The sequence below is a fragment of the Crotalus tigris genome, unplaced genomic scaffold, assembly GCF_016545835.1.
Source record: "Crotalus tigris isolate CLP2741 ecotype Arizona unplaced genomic scaffold, ASM1654583v1 scf7180000018491.14276545383:2951260, whole genome shotgun sequence".
NCBI lineage: Eukaryota > Metazoa > Chordata > Lepidosauria > Squamata > Viperidae > Crotalus > Crotalus tigris.
The window spans coordinates 1,614,575-1,636,794 of record NW_024097037.1 but is presented as its reverse complement, the minus strand read 5'-3'; the positions used below and the strand labels follow the sequence as shown (position 1 = coordinate 1,636,794).

The 22,220-nt window shown below is 40.9% G+C and overlaps 1 long non-coding RNA gene across 1 annotated transcript; it reads right to left on the bottom strand.

Moving 5' to 3' along the window:
- Positions 1–1,266: 1,266 nt before the first annotated feature.
- LOC120312422 lies at positions 1,267–21,468 on the bottom strand. Its single transcript, XR_005557894.1, has 3 exons — positions 21,335–21,468; positions 7,339–7,460; positions 1,267–2,613 (listed from the first exon to the last, which is right to left on the bottom strand). It is a non-coding gene; the product is annotated as an uncharacterized LOC120312422 (long non-coding RNA).
- Positions 21,469–22,220: the final 752 nt, after the last annotated feature.

The following is a 22,220-nucleotide window of genomic DNA, read 5'->3' as shown; positions in this document are numbered from 1 at the left end:
CAATATGGATATATTGATAAGTTCACCAGGAAGCCAGCTGAACTGGGACACATTCTCTACTCTTCATTTATTACTTGTTTTGTTAACTATAACTGCTCTCTCTTTTGTTTACCTAGAGGTTGATGGCTTTTCTTGGTGCATAGTTGTCTGATTCTCTGCACATTTGGTTCAAAAGGTTTGCATGGACTGGTACACTTATAAGTCTTTTAAGTTGTTCTATTTGACTTTAAAACAATCAAAGCAGGAACTGTTGGGTTTATGTAATCCACACCAAAATACTTGTAATTGTGAGCATTAAAATATAATAAATATTAGAAAAAGCTGCTGGGTCCAACTTATTTCTGAAAGTACAATATAATAGTAATTCAGTTGGACTGTATAAGCTGTCCCTCATTAAGCTAAACCCAGTGTAGCAGAATCCTATTTTATGAGCCTGTGTGTCTTAACAGAATTTAACAATAAGACTAACATAAGTATCCTTTCAATTGGTATTCCATGCAAAGCATTGATTTTAGAACAGCAATCAAAATGGTAATCGGTCAAACTATTTACTTTCTGCATTAACATATTATGTTAAACTATGATTTGTTTTAACTATAATTTGTAAAATAAACTGCCATTGGGGCTCCAAGCCAGCTGGCAGAACCAGTTTTAAGCTCTTCCAGAAGATCAAAAGGGTGGGAGCGTGTTTCCCCAAAAATAAGCCTCACCCCTAAACTAAGACCTATCCTGATTTTTTTGGGGGGCTAATATAAGCCTTACCCCAGAAATAAGCCCTAGTTAGGACTCTGCACACTCTGTCCCACCTTGCTGCCATAATGGGGCAGGAGGCCACGCAGCACATTGCGCCACTGCCGCCACAATGAGGCAAGGCAGGTGGGGGAGGGGTGGAGCTGCCCAATGAGCCCACATCCACTTACTGGTACTTCAGCACTCCCCCCCACCAAGCCATTCCTTGATCGGCGACCTTTTACTCCCCTTCCAAGCCAGACTGCCATGCTATGATGGATGGGATGGGCAGGGTAGGCCTACTCCCCCTCCGCCATTTCGGAGCCGGTGGTGAGTGACGGCGAACAGTTGTCCTCTGCCAACTCTCCCATCGCTTCTGCCATGATCAGAGAGAGAGCACAAGCCTTCCTTTACCAGCTAAAAAAAAGTTCAGTCAGATCTTCCAACTTCTCCAAAATCTTTTTTTTTTCATGAGAAGTTGGAAGGTCTGACTGAACTTTTTTTAGTCCCACAAACTCCATTTCCCTGCAGCAGAAGAAAAATGCGCCAGAACTGGAAAACAGGTTAGCAAAGAAATGCTTTCGGGAAGGGGGAGGAGCTGTGCTGGGAGGAGAAGTGGCAGGAAATGGGACTGCAGTTTCCAGAAGGGAGAAGGGAGACACGAGACAATGCAGGCCACAAGCAAGTGCTGTTCTCTGCTCTGCATCCCTGCACAGAGCCACTGTGTTCTCTATTCTCTACGAGACAGGTGACAAAGGTGGAGGCAGGCAGCAGGGGAGGCTTGTGCTGCCTGGTCATGATGCAAGCCACAGGAGAGTTGGCAGAGGACAAGGAGGCAGTGGCTGTGCCCGAGCAGGTGATCTCCGGGGTGAAGCTTAAAGAAAGCCCTTCCAGAGGTGCATAGTGGCAGTGGAGCTGTTTGCTGTCACTCCCACCTGGCTCCAAAACAGTGAAGGGAGACCAAGCCAACCCTACCCATCCCATTCGCCATAGCATGGCAGTCCGGCTCAGGAGGGGAATGAAAGGTTGCCAGTCAAGAAATGGCCTGGCTGGGGGAGGGCTGAAGTACCGGTAAGTGGGTGCGGGGCACGTGGAGAAGCTCCACCCCTTCCCCCACCTGCTTTGTCTTGTTGTAGCAGTAGTGGCATGATGTGCTGCACAGTCTCCTGCCACAAGTGGCCGCAGAAGTGGGTCGGCAGCCACATGGGCTCCTGGATAGGGCTGTTGTCATGAGGCGAGGCAGGTGTCACAAAAAATATAAGACACCCCCAAAATTAAGTCTAATCCCTCTTTTGGAGGCAAAAGTAATATAAGACTAGGTCTTACTTTCAGGGAAATACGGTAGATCTCACCTCCAGTGGCAGATCTGTATAATACACCAAGTCACACAAATCACAATGGCTGGCTACAGAAGTAGCATAATAATTGAAACAAACTACAGTATGATTTAGAGTGCTAGGTGAACCAGTCATTTTGGTTGGACCTGTTAGAATATTAAAGATGGAGGCAAATCAGAAACATTCTGCAATCCTTAAAAAAAATCTAGGCAAAGTCATATAGTGAGACCATAAGCTAATAAATCTGACCTCTGTTCTATCAGTTTTACATTTTTTTATTTTGCAAGTATTCTCTGTGTTCAGTGCCATATTTAGAGAGATGTTTTTGCAGTTATTTCATAAAGCAAACTTCCCTATCTATAAATAATCTATTTTCCACTTTTTTCTTTTTCCACACATAAGCTCCAGAAACAAATCCCTCAGATGTTGTCTTCATTGTATTTGTTTGCCTTTGGTGACACTTGTCAAGACTGTGGGCTAGTTCAAAATCTGTCTGACATATCATCTCCATCCATTCAAGTTGCCTGATAGACATGCAAGCTCATATCTAGAAATAAAAAAGAATCCCAGGCTTTATGGCAGCACACACTGAGAAGCTAAGCACAGATAACATCAACATTACCTTTCAAGTCCCATGGAAGTTTAATTCTTAATATAAATGAGAACACACACATCTTACATGAGCAAACAATGATTACCTTGGAAACTGTTACACTCAGAAAGAACAAAAATAATAACTACATGAAAGTCATCCATCCTTTATCTCCATCATCTCACTGTATAATGGAGCTATGAGGTTTGTGGTGTTGTTTTTGCATCTGTGACTGAAAGAGCCTTTGATTTAAACTAGCACTGCTTCAAATCAGCTCTGCAGCAATTGCAAGTAATTATTGGCTGGGATGAACATACATCTTTTCTGAATTCTCTCTGGCATTATAGGAGATTTGAATATGATTCTCCTCACCAATTAGATCAGTGGTTCTCAAAGTTTGTGTGACGGCGACCCCCGTCACACAAACGTTCTGCGCATGCGCGGCACCGCGTGCATGGGGGCGCCACCCCATGCGTGGCGCGCGTGCGCGGCGGCGCCCCCATGCGTGGCGCGCATGCGCGGCAGCGCCCCTAAGGGGAGAAAATGGTGGATCGCCTTCTTTAGCGACCCCCGAAAAATGGTCTATCGACCCCAAATGGAGTCGTGACTCATAGGTTGAGAACCGCTGAATTAGATGAAGTCAGTCCAATATCAGTTCCAGTGAATGAAACAGTGTTCACAAGGTGATGGTAATTATGGATGAAATGTGTTCTTTCTGTTATGCATGAATTATTGTAAATATTGGAATAATGAAAATGCAGGTATCACTTTATCACTGTGGCAATATATTTTATTCCTCATTTTCTCATCTAGTAACATGAGATCGTATCTTCAAGTATGACTTTATAAGATGGCTGGAACATAGTGTCCTCCCTTTGTGTGGAAAAATTTAAGAATGGCATTCGCTGATCATTGGCCAGAGGCAGCCGTGTATTCTCCAAGGGCTTTTTGTGAGCCAGTGGCATGGATGACCACCCCTAGGTACTTAAAGTAGTTACCTGCTCTATTTTGTGGCTATTTAAATACCATGAGTACTGTTTTGGCCTTTTTATAAAAGCCATAACCTTTGTTTTCTCATAATTTATGTCCAGTTTATTATATTTGCAATACTGGACAAGGGCTCGCAAGGCTCTTTTAAGGCCAACTGGAGTCCTGGAGAGGATCACAGCATCATGTGCATAGAACAGCAGAGCAATGCTTTTGTCACCTATTTAAATAATTTGGATTATTTAACCATTTTACCATATCATTTATGTAAAAATTGAAGAGCAAGGGGTCCAAAATGAGCCCCTGTTTAACCCTCTTTTGAGTTTCAACTGACCTCGAGAGAGACCCTTGCATATTACACCTCACCTTGAGGGATGTTTTGGTATGTAAGGCATGTAATAGATGGAGGAGTCTGTGATCAATTGAAGCAGCTTCCAGCTTCTCCCATAGCTTAGTCCTTGTAACTGTGTCAAAAGCTGCCTTAAGATCTGTAAAGGCAGCGTATAATAATACAGGTCTATCTGATGCATATTTTTCAATCAAATGATGAAGAACTAAGCATTGATCTATGGTGCCTCTCCCCTCTCTAAACCCAGCTTGTTCTTCAGCAATCAGGTTCTCAAGATCCAGCCACTCCTTTAATTTATCTTGAAGATGTTTGGCATAGAGTTTGCTGATTATATTTAGCAGGCCTATTGGTCTGTAATTGGCAGGGTTGTCTCTCTTTCCCTTTTTTAAAATTGGGACCACAATTGCCAAGCCCCAATCCTCTGGGACATGGGTGGTGGAGTCAATATAGGTGATAGCACTGCCAGGATGGGTATCCACCACTCCATATTTTTTTTAATAATTTGGCCAAAATGAAGTCAGCTCCTGGAGCCTTCCTGATCCTGAGTTGGCCAATGAGGGATTTAATTTCAGACTCTGAAACTGGAGGCCACTCAGGTAACTCTTTCATTATAGACCTTGTACTCTCATTGGAGGGATCTTCATACATTCTCCGAAAATGAAATTCCCAGGTTATAGGAGATATATGACAGTCGAAAGGAGTATAGATTCTTTCAGAGTGGCAAGCTATTAGATGCCAAAATAAGGAGGAGTTCTTTTGCTTTGCTGCCACGATGAGCTGTTCCCAGGAAGACCTTGTGTCCTGTCTCTTCTTGAATGCAATCAATTGCTTGAATTGTTTTTTGAGTGTAAGTAACTGTTTAAGAATTGCTTTATTGCCATATCCAGTCTCGCTTTTGTACTTCTTGTATGCCAAGTTAAGAGCTTTCTTGGCTTCTACACAATCCTTATCAAACCATGGTTTGGAGGCAGTACAGGACCTCTTAACTGAGAAATTTCGGTCATGTGCTAATAATGATTGTAGCTCATAAATTAAATTTTTATATAGTTCTAATAAGTCTTGAGTCGGGTTGGCTGATGTAAAGGCTGCACGAATTTTTTGAAAATTATCCTCTGTTAGGGCTTTCCTTACCTTCTGATCAAGATGTTAGGTCCATTTGACCCAACATCTTGTTAAGCTTGCTGTAGAGATTGCAGGGATAAAATGGTTCTTGGAAGGTATCTGCCCGATAAAGGGCTTCATGTATATACACAGAGGTAGATGATCACTTTCTATATAATGTACTAAGTCTATAGAAGTTAAGATGTAGTGAGTGGTGCTAGTTTTGGACCCTGCCATAAATGTAAACTTGCCAGGATAACCAGGTCATGAGCAGTTAGATATGAAGAAGTTAAATTTATTTGCCAACTTGGCAAGACAGAGGTCAACATAGTTAACTTTAATGTCTTTAGAGAGTCGTATGAGGGGGGCATTGGTTTGTATAGGGACCTCTGATGGTGGGTATTGATGATGTTTCATGAATAATGTATAATCATCTGGTCCCAATCTGGCATTAAAGTCTCCCTCTAGTAGGACCCTGGCATTTGGGTGTTCCATGAGTTGTTTATTAACATAGTGTTCCAACTCAAGCCATATAGCAGTGGTTTCAGCTTTTTTTAACAAAGGAGGGAGATAAACATTAATTATCAAAAGCAGGACTGAGTCCAACTTGAGGAGAAGAGCCATAGCTGAATGGTTTAAGGGGTAATTAGTGTGGACTCTGCTCTCAAGTTGGTAGAAATAAATATACCCACACATCCTTTCAGTCTCCCTGGGCCTCTGCCTGGCCTTGCTTCCAGCTTATATGAATAATAGCCATTAAGCAGGAGATCATCAGCAGTCCAAGTCTCTTGCACCAATATAATATCCTTACCTTTCAGAGGATCAGAGTGATTAAGGCCTCTAAATCGATACCACCCGGCTACATTCCATGATATGATGTTTAAAGTGTTTAAAGTGTTTTTCTTGCACTGGCCTTCATATAGTCAGTTCAAGTTCTCCATAGGGGCACTTGTTGGAAGATAATAATAATTGTTATTTGATGCATTAGATTGAGTAGTTGTTGTCAATGCTTTTCTGACATGCCCTCAGCAGAATCAGTGACTGTGGGTAACTCAGTTTGTGGATCACTTCTCTGCTTTCTCAAGGTCGATTCAGCTGCCCCTGCTTCAAACTTATCAGTATGAGGTCTGTTGCCACTTGGAATTAAAGCAATAGTTCCCTCATGGAGAGACTGAACCAGGATTGGCCACAGGTTCCCTGAGCGGAAGACACATATTGGAAATATTGAAAAACTGCTCAGGAAGTGCTTCATTCTAAAAAGCACTGAGGGAATTATGGACTGCTTGAAGGATTAAAAAAATCATATACATTGCCTTCTTGCTGGCAACCACTCTGCATGTAATAAATCAATCTGAGTATATTTGCAGCTGGCTCAGAGACTGCCTAACCACTTTTCTATCACTCCAACATCCTCTATTCCTTCTGTTGTCGTAGATTTGCAAGGTAATCTGGTTGGTCTGTAAACTGAGGTTATAATGGTCGCCTCTAGAACTATCTGATTGAGTGTTGTTTAATTTGTGGATATTCTTTCCTCTCTCATTTATAGAAGGGAGAGAGGGGCCTATTCTAGTTTCCATTTCTGCATTAGCCATCCCATGTCTGTCATTATGTGTCATCCTGGGTCCTTCTGCAATGTTTGTTTGACTGCTGATAAACTTTGCAAAAGACTCTTTCAAGCAGTCAACCTTATTTGTGATAATTGATAAAAGTTTGTAGACTGAATTTACAGTTTGAACTATGAGCAAACATTGTCTGGAAAGGAGATCTGTTTCATTCTCCCTTACTAAGTTGGTTACTATCCCATCCTGTGCAGGAAAAGCGGGTGCTGAATTCCAGGGAGGGGAGCTATTTTCTGTGAGAGAAACAGAAAGTTCTATATGCTGTTAATAAGTTTGGTTTGTGAATCCCATTCCAATGAGTCACATACAGATGAGTTACTTACTGAAGCAGACTGTCTATTTGCAGCGAAATCTTCCATTTTCTGCTGCTTCAGTGGTTTGGAAGAACTCTGTGCTGCCGAGTGAACACGCTGTCTCTTTCTCCTTTTCCCCATTCTTGGTATATGTATATGTATTTTATAAAAAGTTTTTGACTATTATAAAAAGTTAAATAAGGGTTAAAATATTTAAAAATAGGTTAAAATGGGTTAAAATTGGTTTAAAATGGGTTAAAAGTAGGTTAAAATACAGTGTTAAAAAGGGTTAAAAAGTTAAAATAAAAATAAAATAAAATAAAGCTTTTACTTTTGAAGGAGCTCTTTACAGCCTTTGCTGCCTGTCCACCATCTTGGCTCCTCCCCTCGACAGCATCACATGAAAATTCAGGAATGTGGGGCCACATGTTGGAAGTACAAGGAGAAGAAAACCTATACAGAAAGTGAAGATGTCCAGAATAAAACCCACATTTTTCATAAAACCCATTTTTAAAAAATATAATTTCACTCATCTTACATTTTCTCAACTGAAATCTGCTAAGATTAATTTTATTTTACTTGCCAAAAATTAGAGCAACTAATTATGAGTGGGGACCACATCAGAAGTCTACATGCAGTCCCTGGAATGTGATTGGTATATCTGTGCTCCGTGTCGTGGATGGGGAACTTTTTTATTTTCTTTTAATGGGAAGCTGAAGGCAACAGGGATAACCAGTAAATGATATATCCAACGTGGGATTTTGAGTGCAGAAGAAATTGGAATGGCTTGCTTGCTTGCCTTATTTTTAGATATCTTAGACCTGAGAAAGAGTGATTTGGTGATTTTTTTTTTGATCTGGTCATTATTTTCTTCTAAAAAACACCAGAAAACAGCATAAACCCTTTGTTATTGCCTCCTTCCTTGGTTCAGTCATTCCCTCTCATGCCTAGGAAGGAGGCAATGGAAAAACACGTCTGAAAAACCTTGCCAAGAAAATTGCTCGGATTTGTCCAGCCAGTCTCCAAGAATCAGACATGCTCAAACTAACTTGGTGCCTAAGGAAGGATTTGAACTCACAATCTCCAAGTTTCTAGAGTAATGCCTTAATCACTATACCAAACTGGCTCCCTTGGGCTGACCCTGCCAGACCCTAGGGAAATATCTGGGTCCTAAGCCATGAAAGACTACAGATGATAATTGCCACTCTGAATTGTATTTGAAAGCCAATTTGTATATCAACTCTTCACACTTAAAACAGGATTATTATTTTCTTTTTAAAATATTGCTAGAAATGACTAAGAGCAGTTTTGAAAGATTTTGTAACATCTATGCATCATGTTTAAATATCATCAGATAAATCCTGTTTAAAAAAAAACCTTCCCCAGCACTATTTAGACAATTATTTTTCAAATCAATAATTCAGAGGCTTAAATAGAACTCGTCAGTTTTTTATGTTCCATACAGAACTTTGAAGAACTGAAGAGTCCAATTTTGGAATAATCAAGGTTGTCTTTTGAAAACGCGTGCAACATGGAAGTGTGAAAGCAAACATGACTCATTCAGTTTCAGAATTCTAAAGGGAAAAAATGAAGAGGAGGTGATGAAAATGGGGCAGATGAGATGATTATTACCTAAATGGTTGTGCATATCGTAATAAAATGTATAATATTGCAATGTTTATTTTGTCTCCTGAAGAATTTTTTTAAATGTCTTGGGAGCCTCCAACAGTTGGTGAGGGAGAACTAAGGTTTCCTACAGCTGGAATGCTGATTCTGTTAACAAAACAAGAATCACGTAGCATCAAGCCTAAGAATTACCAAGCAAGCCATGGAAAAGAGAGGGAAAAAAGTGTCAGATTTAAACTGCTCTTGGCATAAGAGGGAATTGCATTTTCATAGTGACAGAAGTGGCTTTCTCTAATATTCATTAAAGACTTTGTATCTATCAGAGAGTGCAGAGAAGAGCAACAAAGATGATTAGGGGACTGGAGGCTAAAACATATAAGGAACGGTTGCTGGAATTGGGTATGTCTAGTTTAACGAAGAGAAGGACGAGGGGGGGATATGATAGTTGTGTTCCAGTATCTCAAGTTCTGCCACAAAGAAGAGGGAGTCAAGCTATTTTCCAAAGTGCCTGAAGGCAGGACAAGAAGCAACGGGTGGAAACTAACCAAAGAGAGAAGCAACCTAGAACTAAGGAGAAACTTCCTGACCGTTAGAACAATTAACCAGTGGAACAACCTGCCTCCAGAAGCAGTAAATGCTCCAACACTTGAAGTTTTTAAGAAGAGCCTGGACAGCCATTTGTCCAAAATGGTGTAGGGTTTCCTGCCTGAGCAGGGGGTTGGACTAGATGACCTCCAAGGTCCCTTCCAACTTTACTACTACTACTACTACTACTACTACTACTACTACTACTACTATTATTATTATTATTATTATTATTATTATTATTATTATTATTATTAAATGTCTGGGTAGCTTCTTCCTAGTTTGAGAATGTGAGTTGCCTTGCTTATATTTCCTATCTTCACCATGGCTTCTAATTAGAAGATCTAAATGTGAATAATTTCTGTGCCAGAACCAAATGGCAGCACCCTCACAAAAATGGTTTTCACTTGTCCTTCTTTGAAGCCAGATATATTGAATATTGTTTTAACCAAAAAATACACCTAAATCAAGAATCAAGATTTTCTGATAAGCAGAACTATCTAACTTGGAAGACAGCAAGCTAGATATCGTGTCAGCAAAAGCTAGATAGCAGCTACAGTTTTTTAGGTGAAATTACTGACTTGCTGTCTTCTAGAATTGTTATGAGCATAGCTGCAGAGAACACCAGGCCTCTGTTCAGAGACTCTCATATCTTTTTTCTTGGGTATCTTGAGATATTCTTTATAGATCCAGGGTGAACATACCAATTAGGACACATTCCAATACTATAATCTTCCTGAGTAGGGTATCTCCTAGAGCAGCGGTTCTCAACCTGTGGGTCGCAACCCCATTTGGGGTCAAACGACCATTTCACGGGGGTCGCCAAACAACGCAGTCCGCCATATTTTTTTCCCCTTTTCCTTAGCTGTGCTACTCCCTCTTATTCTATTGGCTTTTGAAAGCCAATAGAATAGACTCTATTCAAGAGACTCTATTCTATTGGCGTTCAAAAGCCAATAGAATAGACTCTCTTGAATAGAGTCTAATTCTATTGGCTTTCAAAAGCCAATAGGAATTGTCCAGGCTGTCTCTGCCCTGCTGAGCCCGCCAAAAGTCCCAGTCTGCAAACGGTGCTGCAAGTTGTCTGCAGCTAAGGCGAGCTTTCTGGATGTTTCCACCCCTCCCTGCTGAGTAACTACTAAATGTAAGTAAAAGAGGGCCAGGGGTGGGAGGTGGGAGGCTGGCAGGCGCAGGGAGGGTTGCTGGTGCACGTGGGGCCCGGCGGGTGGCTTACCTCCCTTGGGCTAGGCCAGCTGGTGGCCCAGCCAGTGGTCGCCCTGTGCCCTTGCTGCCGCGTGCCATGGCCGCCCAGGAGCACCTGGGCCTGCCTGCCGCTGCACCAAATGTTCGATGGCTAAGGTAAGGCTAGCGGGGCAGCGGCGGGTGCAGGAAGGCTTGCTGGCATGTATGGGGCCCGGCGGGTGCCTTACCTCCCTTGGGCTGGGCCAGCTGGTGGCCCAACCAGTGGTCAGCCTGAGCCGTTGCTGCCACTTGCTAGCTATGCCTCGGCCAGTGCAGGGAGCGGCACCACGCATGCGTGGCACTCCCGGGCCAAGGTGGTTGCTGGGCGATGGCCCGCGTGCAGCCGCAGGAGAGGAGGCAGAGCGTGCGCGCCTCCTCCTGCCCCGCCCGCAGGGAAAAACAGGTAGTCCTCGACTTACGACCACTGTCCTAGAGGGTATTCTTAGGTATGCTACCAGGATCCTCCACTTTCCCTAGTCTCTCTCCAACTTACTTCTTCCTAGGGGCAGCAATGAAACTTTCCTCCTTTTCTGAGATCTCATATAATTCTAAATTGGTCCTATCAGAAACATGATGACATTCCTCTTGGGATAAACCAAAATTGTTCTCTGATGAGTAGCTATAGATATCTAAAGTCTAACCAGTTGTTTGAGGGGGCTTTAGGACTAAGAGTCAGAGCTAATCATGAGAAGGTTTATATTTTTCTCAGGTTTCACTATAAGCAGTTTCACTATGATATTTGGGTAAGTGACAGTCTTGCTCTCCTAATTAGTACTGTTTTATTCTATCCCCATAACAGTAAAAATTGTCACTGAATTGGATGTTTGTTTGGTAAACGATCTCATTAGCCAGTTTGGTGTAAAGGCACCATGCTAGAAACCAGGAGATAGTGACTTCTAATCCCACCTTAGACACAAAGTCAGCTTGGTGATCTGCACAAATCATACTTTTTGCTCTGGGAAGGACAAACTCTTCTGCAAATCTTATCAAGACAATTGCAGGGAAGAGTCCAGGCAATCACCTGGAGACTGACTTGAAGGCATCCACACAACCCCTCCATTATCTTTAATGATTAAAGGAATTCTATGGATTATTTATTTATTTATAATTCAACACATACAAGAGGCTATCATGGTCGGTGAAGGCTATCATAGTAAATATTTTACCATTGAATTAATAGAAAATGCTCAGTATGCCAATGTAAACTGCTTAAAATGGATATAATTTTTTTATGCTTATCATATCATGTTTGTCTCAAAACTGCTCTCAGTGCCATAGCAACTAAGAATGTTACTTCTCCGGTGTCATTTTTTTTAGAATGAGGGAGGCATGGTAGGTTGGGAGAAGAAGCCATAGAGCATCATTTGCTTTTCATAGCCAATGTGCCAAATTTCTTGCTGCAATTATACTATTTTTATTTTTAGACCCAGTCTCTTGGGGGTTTTTTCTTTCTTACACGTTATGTAAATTGATACATAATTAATATTATATCAATGTTTCCCAACTCTAAAAATACAAATGAGTTTTCATATCACTAATTTAGTAAAGGTGCTTTAAAAGGGGCATGGATGAATAGGAGTTAGGGAGAGAAAGGGAAGGAGAGAGAGAGGGAGAGGGAGATAGAGAGAAAGAGAGCCAGCAAGAAGTAAAGTAATGAGCTGACTAACATTTATTTTCTCAGACCTAGTTATAAAATCTTCCTTTCTGACCTGCTCCTTATTTAAGTTTCATAGAGCATACATCTCAGCAACTTCTTTTGAGATGAAACATTTATAAAGCTAATTAAGATTTAATGATGCGCTGGTATGAATCAGCATTTAAATGAGCTGGTATCTAATTCCAGATCAATTACTGAATAACCAATCTATTTGTGATAAAGTCTTGTGCTCCAAAGATTATAATATATTGTTAATTTTATAGGAAACTGAGAATGGAAATGGAAAGAACGGAGTTGATAAACAGATAGGGAAAACGCTCTATGGTTTTATGCTGACAAGGTATAGAGAGTCCTATATAATCATATGTGTTGTAATTTCACAAACTCCTTTGGTCATGTGTCATGTTTATGGTGAGAGACAAGTAGGTGGGAGACAAAGACGGGATGGACCTCTGAGACAGATTCTCCTGTCATGAGTCCTGACCTTTATTTGCACTCATAACTCTGCACAGCAATCTACTTTTGGCATAAGTCACCAACACTCTTTGAAAATGAGATCAGTGTGGCCTTTGAAAGTCAGCAAACAAGAGCTGAATGAAGCTGAGTGTTCAGATAATTACAATAGTTGCTAGAAACCCATGATAAGAAAGAAGTATCAAAAGTAAAGGCATCCAAATAACCTTTAAAAAAATCCTTTGATTATTCTTCCATTCCGATCCCCAGTCCTATATTTTTATTACTGTGCTGACATGCTCAAGGAAGAATGCAATTTAAATGCAGCTCTTGGTACGGTATAAATAGACTGAAAAGCCTTTTTAATTAAAAAAAAGAATTGATTCTAATTTAGCAATTGTTTGTACAGTCATTTCAATTGTTCAGAATGAAAAATAGTTTATTGGTAAAATTCTGTATTGGGGTTGATACCTACCTGTAGGTTTTCTAACTTCCTCAAATATTTATGTATATTTAAATGTTTCTACAACTGGGAAGTTTCTAGATGACTTGATTACCTCTAATGTAATTCTCAAAGAATAACTACGTCGGTATGATATATTAAGAATCTTTACATAACTCTAGGTTGGGAAATGTTTGAAGATGTTCGGAACCATACATCTAGTATTGAAACCAAGAAAATTCTTTAACTGACTTGTGTGGTCTTATTTTATTTACTCAGAAGTAAGTTCTACTAAATACAATATTGTGAGGATATGTATGTAAGATTACTGTCAAGTCTTCAAAAATGCTTTTACGTTTAGCAGAAATGTAATATCTGCCCTAATTTTAATATAACCATCGTCAGAATCGTTTTAGAAAATCCTTGCAAAAATTGAAATTGAGGTCTGTAAATGATGTTATCTGCTAGAGAAGTATGGGGATAGTTGCATCAATTTTCAATTTGCTATTTAAAGCTTCATAGTTTCAGACCAAAGTCTGGAGTAAGGAAATGTTAAGACTCTACAAAGCTTTGAATCAAATTTGAATTCATATATGAAATGGACACAAAAAACATGAAATATTGAATTGCTTTGATTAGACAGTGTCCTGCTTCTGATTCCAATTATAATTCACACACACAGTTGCTATAGAAATTAGTTTACTCCAAAGAGTAGTTTACTGAAGGTCAAGAGATAACAGCAAACAAGGAATAGCAAGAGCACTTAGACTTATATACCATTTCATAGTGCTTTACAGCACTCTTTAAGCGATTTACTGAGTCAGCATATTGTCCCCAACAATCTGGACCCTCATTTTATCAACTTTGGAAGGATGGAAGACTGAATCAACCCTGAGCCGATCACAATCGAATGTGGGAAGTGGGCAGAGTTAGCCTGCAATACTGCATTGTAACCACTGTGTCATCATGGCTGCAAACCAAAACAAAATTTTTGAAAGAGGTTTGCCTGACTACTTTTATTTTTAACTGGAACATGAAGAAAAATAGCCAAAATTCAGTCTAGAATTCCAAAAGCCAGGCCAGAATCCACATAAATATCCTGCAGGAGTGGTATATTGGACAGTTAATTCTAAAGATGGAACATGACTTAGGTCTATCTCTTAAGTCAGGCTACAACCAGCTGACTTTAATTTATTTATTTAAGCCTATTTCTATGTTCACCCACTCACTCTCAGTGACTTTGGGTGGCTTACAAAAATTATCACGTTAACAGACATAATTGCTTATCTACAGCAAATTTTAATTAATTTGATAATAATAGCATCAGTATTATCATCACATTTTATTAGTTAATGGTGCAGTCTTTATAGAAAAAATCAGTCAATGTTTGGGGGAAAAAATACAAGGCTAGCCAGTTTCATCTTTATGGCCACATGCAAGACAAAATAAGCCATCATGTATGACTGACCACAGAAAAGCAATATGCTTCTCAGGCTAATGAGCTTCTGATATCTTGGAACACAACTATTGGATGGGAAAATTGAAAAAAATGGAAAGCAATTCTGAATTCTGTATATGACATTAATAATAATAAACAGTTTGCTTTCAGGTAAGATTTTTTTTTTCTAAATTCCACTCATAGTTTTAAAGTACAGGATCAAAATCTTATATTCTTCACCATATAAGTATAATTATTTTGTACAATGTCCTATAGCCTAATAAATTTACATATCGTAAATGTAGTCAAATGCACAGGGTTAGAATCTGTAATATTTAGTATGTATTTGTGAAAAATACCCTGGAATAGTAGTTGATTTTAAACTGAATATAAGCCAACAGTGTCATGCGGCTGCATGGAAAGCAAATGCAATTTGAGGCTGCAGTAATAGAAAGATAGTTTTCAAATCATGGAAATATTTGTTCTGCTATATTCTGTCTTGGTTAGATCACATCCTCTGTACTGTGCCAAGTTCTGAGCACATTTTAAAAAGGATTCAGAGAATTACAACAAGTTCAGGGAAGAACAACAAAGTTTATCAAGAATCTAGAACTCAAGCAGTATGATGAGAGATTGGAGAATATAGGTATGTTTAACCTCAAGAAAAGAGAAAGGATGTAATGATTCTTCAAAAACCTGAAACAATATCACATAAATGAAGATGCAGACTTGTTATTTCTTGTTCCAGAGTACAGGACACATAATAAAAGATTAAAAGTAAAGAAAGGAAGATTTTTGACGGAATGTTAGAAAAGTAGAACATTTGAGATTAAAACAGGCAGATGGTACTCTCCCTTTTATTCAATGTGTTCAAATGGAAGCTAGAATGCCATTGGTCTGGTCTGCTTTAATTTGAATTTTTGCACTGACAATCCAAATAGCCCCTATCAACTCTATGATTCTATTTGTTGTTGTTAATTGCAAAGTCGTGTCCGACCCATCGCGACCCCATGGACAATGTTCCTCCAGGTCTTCCTATGATTCTATAGCGTTGGCATAAAGCCACATTGCAGTTTTTGTCACCTCTCATAGCTTTTCAGTCACAATTCTGTTAAACACTTTCCAAGATATGTTTAAATATAAATCCTCTTGTAGATTTGTAGTGGCCGTCGAGTCAAACTCAGGCCATCAAACTTAATTCTTACTGACTTTCAAAATTCAAAGGTTAATGTACTAGGAGAAGCCATACTCAAGGTGCAGCGTAAGGCTTTCCAAGGCCTCTTAAATGTGGTGGTTGTTGGGGGTGATTGTACGAGTCTAATTGGACTTGATTGGTTTGAGGCCCTGGGAATTCAGGTGACTGGTCTGAATAGTCTACAAACTCTAGGAATTGCAGAAGTCTGCAAAGAGTTTGCGGATGTGTTTAGTTCAGAGCTTGGTTCATACAAGGGGCCTCCCATTGCACTGCGATTAAACCCAAATATCGCACCAGTTAGGATTAAGCCTAGGAGGGTCCCATTCACCCTCAAAGGCAAGATTGAAGCTGAACTGGACAAGCTGCTCCAGCAGGGCATCTTGGAACCTGTGGACTCAAGTCCATGGGAAACCCAAATTGTGATGCTTTTAAAGGCTAACGGGGAGTCCGAATTTGCATGGACTATAAGTGTACTTTGAACACAGCTTTGCAACAGCATGCATATCCTGTACCAGTAGTGAGTCATATTTTGGCCTCCCTTAAAGGGGGAACACCGTTTGCAAAGCTTGATTTAGCACAGGCCTATCAACAGCTACCTGTTGATGAGGCAACTGCTGAAGCCCAAACAATAGTGACCCATAGGGCGCTTTTAAAGTAAAAAGGTTACAATTTGGGGTGAATGTTGCTTCTGGCATATTCCAGAGCATCATGGAGCACAAACTCAGGGGTATTCCAGGGGTTTGCCCCTACTTTGATGACGTCCTCATTGCAGGGGAGTCATTACAGAATTTGGCTGAAAGATTAAGAGCTGTGTTGATGAGGTTCCGTCAAGTGGGCCTCAAATTAAAAAAAGACAAATGTAAAATTGGTGTTACTTCTACAGAATTTTTAGGCTTTAAAATAGATGCTCAAGATATCCACCCTGCAGAATCTAAGTTGAAGGCCATTCAGGAGGCCCCAAGTCTAAAAGTGAACTTCAGGCTTTCTTGGGACTTCTTAACTTCTATCATGCTTTCCTTCCCCATAAGGCTGCTGTGGCTGAGCCGTTACACCGGTTCTTAGACAAGCAAGCTCCATGGCAGTGGACTAAAGTCCATGACAGGAGTTTTAAAGAGGTCAAGGCCTTGCTCTCATCAAATGCGTTATTAACCCATTTTAATGAGCAACTGCCTGTATGCATCGCTTGTGATGCATCCCCTTATGGGGTGGGTGCAGTACTCGGTCTCCTAAAGGCTGATGGAACACAAGTCCCTGTGGCTTACTACTCAAGGACCCTGTCATCTGCAGCGTGGAATTACGCTCAGATTGACAGAGAAGCCTTGGCAATAGTGGCTGGCATAAAGAAATTCCATGATTTCTTATATGGCCGTCACTTCACGGTCTATATAGACCACAAGCTGTTGCTGGGGTTGTTTACAACGACCGAACAAACTCCTCACATCATTTCCCCTCGTATGCTGAGGTGGTCCATTTTCCTGTCAGCATATGACTACACGCTCATTCACAAACCTAGCAAAGAAATGGGCCATGCAGATGGCCTCAGTAGGCTACCTCTCACTCACATAGAGGCAGATCCTGCCCCTGCTATTAATATTCTTTCTATTCAGCAACTACCTGAATCTCCCCTCAATACTAGGAATGTGGCTGCAGAAACTGACACTGATCACACGCTTACACACGTGCTGACATGGATGTTGTCAGGATGGCCTGACATGTGTCCAGATGCTACATTTCAAAGTTTCTGGCAAAGGAGACATGAACTGTCTACCTTTAATGGGTGGCTTTTATGGGGGAGTAAAGTAGTTATCCCAGCCTCACTGAGGTCTAGAGTCTTGTCCTCTCTGCATGAGGGACATCTGGGCATTGTGAGCATGAAAGCGCTTGTGCGCTTGGTGGCCTGAGCTTGATAAAGCTATCAAAGCCCAGGTGCACGGATGCCAGGTGTGCCAACATGGCCTGAAATGCCTCAGGCTCCTGTACACAGGTGGGAGGAGACACAAACCCCTTGGTCAAGGGTACATTTAGATTATGCTGGGCCCTTCCGGGGGCAATTCTTTCTTATCCTTGTGGATAGCCATTCCAAGTGGCTAGAGGTTGTACCTGTCTCCTCCACTACTACTGCTAGGACCATCTAGGTGCTAAGAGGTATCTTTGCAACCCATGGCCTTCCTGATGTTCTCGTTTCTGAAAATGGTCCTCAATTTACATCTTGTGAGTTCCAGGCTTTCCTTCAGGCCAACTTGATATGGCATGCAATGTCAACTCCCTTCCACCCTTCCACCAACTGGCAAGCTGAAAGAATGGTGCGCACCACCAAAGACGCACTCAAAAGACTAATGCATGGCAGCTGGCATCACAGGTTAGCAGACTTTCTTCTTGCACACTGCACCACACTTTGCACTGCCACCGGGAAGAGCCTAGCTAAACTCCGCTGGGGCCACTGCCTCATCATAAAGTTAGACAGATTGCACCTAGACCGGGTGTCTTCACAGGTGTCACAGCCACCGGCTCCTAGAAGACTCCAGGTGGGTGATCCGGTCTAGGCAAGGAACTATGGTCCTGGACATCTCTGGGTTCCTGCTGTCATCTGTAAGATCTCTGGACCTCTATCATACGAAGTGACCTTGGGAGACGGCCACGTCCTGCGGCATCACATTGATCAACTATGCTGGCAGTTGTCCCCTGTTGATTCCACCCCTGCCTCCGCTCTGGGGGGGGGAGGGGGCCCAGGAACTAAGTCACACTTCAGATCAACATTTTGAGACCCAGCCTCACTGTTCCTGGGAATTACCGCAGGTCGCTAGGGGCTTACCAGGGGAGGAGCAAGGGCATCCTCACGGTTCAGTTATTGCACTGAACAGGGAGTCATGTGTATCCATAGAGGCGGCTCCTGACTGTGGCACCCCAGCCACTTACACGGGGGAATGGAATTATTGGGGCAATGCAGGTCACGTCCAAGACTGGTCGCGGGCTCAAGGGACTAAGTTCCCTGGAGCCATCCAGAGTAGTTGGGGAGTCCTCAGCCACTCCAGAGGATTGGGAAAATTCCTCTGCTCTAAGGGAGCTTGGAGAGAGCCCCAACAACTCTGCCAGTCTGCCTCACCAGGGGTCATCTGCAAAATTTGTGTATAAAAGTCCTGGTCTAGGGACCCCACCAGACGGGCCCGTAGGCTAGGCGCCCTTAAGTACAAGTCCTGGTCTACCTAGCCGACAGGTGAGCTGACAGGCCAGGCACCCTCCCTGACTTTGCATAGGTCACAAAGGGCTAAGGCCCCTTCTAAGCATCTAGGTGAATATGTGAGGTTCCTTACTAGTAAGTCTAGGATAGGAGATGGACCTATGCAGGGTAGAAGATAGACACAGGAAGTCCACATTAAAGGGTAAGTTGTTTAGAGAACTCTATTATTTTATAAGAATGTTGCCTGTGTGTGAGCAGGAATATTATTTTCTTTTTTTTTTAGTATTATTGTGAAAAAATTGGAAGTGTGTGTGTTCTATCTAGGGGGGAGGGGTGTTGTGTCCTGGGCCTGATGAGGAAACTCAGCAGGCCCAGAAATGTTGCAAATGGTCCTGGGCAATCTAAAAGCTGCCTGGGACCAGACTGGCTGGCGCCAGACTACTGCGCATGCGCAAGGCATGAAGAAAGAAGGATTCCTATTGACTGGACTGCCTGGGGGTTGGAAAACTATAAAAGGCCTGCGTGCCTGTTTTGCAGTTGCTTGGAGTGGAGTTAAGGTGAAATAAACTTGGTTTATGATGTGCCATGCTTCAATGCCTCGAATCTCGAAACACAAAAAGAACAATGATGTTCAATGAGACTTCTTGCTAAACAGAAGAGAAACCTTCATAACTGAGGGCAGCTGGCTGCAGCCAGAATTAAAAGACAGCTTTGAGTCAGGTTTCCTTGTTGGAAATAACTGTGTGATCTCTGGCTCTTTTGTGACGTTCTTGTTGATTCTGTTCACAAAACTCTAATCTTTAGACTGGCTGACTAACATGATTTGGCTCTCTGAACTCAGACTAGATTTGGGACTTCTCTCCTGCTGAAAGCAAAACCAGTAAGGCCAGCTTTCTTCCTCAGAGTCTTTGTGTTGATTTATGATCCTCTCTGCTCTGCTGTTATCTGTGTAACTTTGAAGTAAATTACTAATTCCATAGCAACTATGTCTGAGTGTGTTATGTCCTGGGCCTGCTGAGTGACTCAGCAGGTGCAGGAAGCTGCAGAGAGCCCCAGGCAGACCACGTGGTTGCCTGGGACCAGACAGGCTGTCTCCAGCCTATTGTGCACGTGCAAGACGGGAGAATCCGTTGTATTGATTGGCTGACACTGTCCCTGCAAAGAGGTATATAAAGGAATCCATGCCATTTTGTTTTGGTTCTGCTGGAGATTCAATAAAGAAGCATCTGTTGTTCTTCTGCCTCATCTCAATGCCTTACCAATTCACAGAACAGAACAGAGTGTGTAATTCAGTGGTTCTCAACCTTTCTAATGCCGTGACCCCATAATACAGTTCCCCATGTTGTGGTGACCCCCAAGTGGGTGTGGCCACCAATAAGAGGGAGTAGGACAGCTAGGGAAAAGGGAAAAAAATGGCGGACAGCATGGTTTGGCGACCCCCGTGAAATGGTCATTCGACCCCAAATGGGGTCCCGACCCACAGGTTGAGAACCACTGGTGTAATTGAAACCTGAAAGAGGACATTTTCAGACAACAGGACTACCCTGCCCTCCTGGCCCAAATGCTTGAGGAAACAGCCAGGGTTTGTATGCATTCTATTTATTTGTGAGATGTCAAGGCTGCCTGAATCCATGATTCTGGGTAGCTTAGAGATAAAAAGAAACATAGTACGTAGAAAAAGAAATGATTGACTAGAAGAATAAAACATACAACTATAAGCAAATATTACTAATATGGGTTCCACAACTACATGTCCCAAGGCCTGAGAGAACAACCAGATCTGTTATAGTTTCCTCAACATCATGAAGGTGCAGCTGCACAAATCTCATGGGGATGGAGAATATTATTCCTGAGGGCAAGCACTGCAACAGAATAGATGCACTTCCTGGATTCTATAAAATGACACTGTTTAATTGACAGGATCTGGACACATCTATCTGGTTTGGTCAAGTTAAATAACTTGCATTCCATAAGCAAACATACATCCATATGTTCACATTCTTCCAATTATCCCATTAACATCTGCAACCTTATCATTTTCAACATCCTCACAATACTTATGACTTCCTTTCTGTATTATTTTTCTTGGGTGTTAATGTTTGGAACATTCATTTCATGTCAACTGTTTGATGTTTCATTATCATTTCCATATAATTTTCCAAAATAATTCTTCCAGCACTTCATTAGAATTTAATCTCATTTTATATCATTTTCATTCAAGTTAGTTCATTCTGCTGTAAAATCCATATTTAGCTATTTTTATTTACAGTAGAACCTTAGTTAGTGTAGCATTTGTGAGAAGGGGATATTCCTTACTCCAATTATCCATTAAATCAAAGAGGACATAAGCTGCAGTGAAGTCATTATGCAAGCAGTGTTAAATGAAATAAATAGCAATAGAGTTTCATCCAGTACATCAAGGCCCATAAAATCAAGGTTTTAATGAACTTCAAAGCCATGTTTTATTTTTATCAAAATTATTGTAAATTTTCTCTGCTATATTAATTTTACCTGTTCCTAACTGTTCAGAATCTTCCTCAGGATCACATTAATATGCTTTCCTCCAGTCTTTGAATAGCCAGCAAAGTATATTGACATAAATTTCTCCTTCTTTACAGATAAACTCTTTCTTCCCTAATATTCACTCTTGACACAATCAAAAATGGTTTGTCCCCCATTTAGAATTCTTCTATCTTTCTGGATCAGTCACTAATTCTTTCAATCATTCATTATAAATAATCAACCATGCTTCAAATTTACCTTTGTTTCCTTTGCCATCTGCGCTAATGAATGGTTAAACTGTATTTGAAACAAAACTTTCCCCAAGCACTTATTGACCAATCTCCAACATTCATTCCCACTTTTCCTATGCAGACTTCTCTTATTCTTATCCGTCCATTCAGATCTTGCTAAGGAATAAATTGTTTTCCTAGATTACACTCATTCTGAATATTATGCAATTCCCCTATACCCAATAATCAAATATCTACTTTTTTATTATTACAACTCATTGGAATATGAATGCAATTTTTGCCAATCTACTATTACTTTCATATGTACTTACAACCATTTTTTTATAAACAATTTTTATTAGTTTTCCATTTTACACCAACAGAAGCTTAAGAGCCAGCGTGGAGATATGGTGGTTAATTACAAAAGAAACAATAACATTATAAATATACAATTCACATAATGTTTCTTAAATTTCCCTCTCTATCTATGTAGACTGTTATAATCAAATAGATTCAAATAAATTCATTCATTAATATATCTAAGTATAAGTTTCCTTAATCAATAGAAATTTTCAATCGCTCAATATCAATGTAATCATCAAATTAGTACAATCCTATAACCAATTCATCCATTAATATATTGCTATATATAAATTAAATGCTTA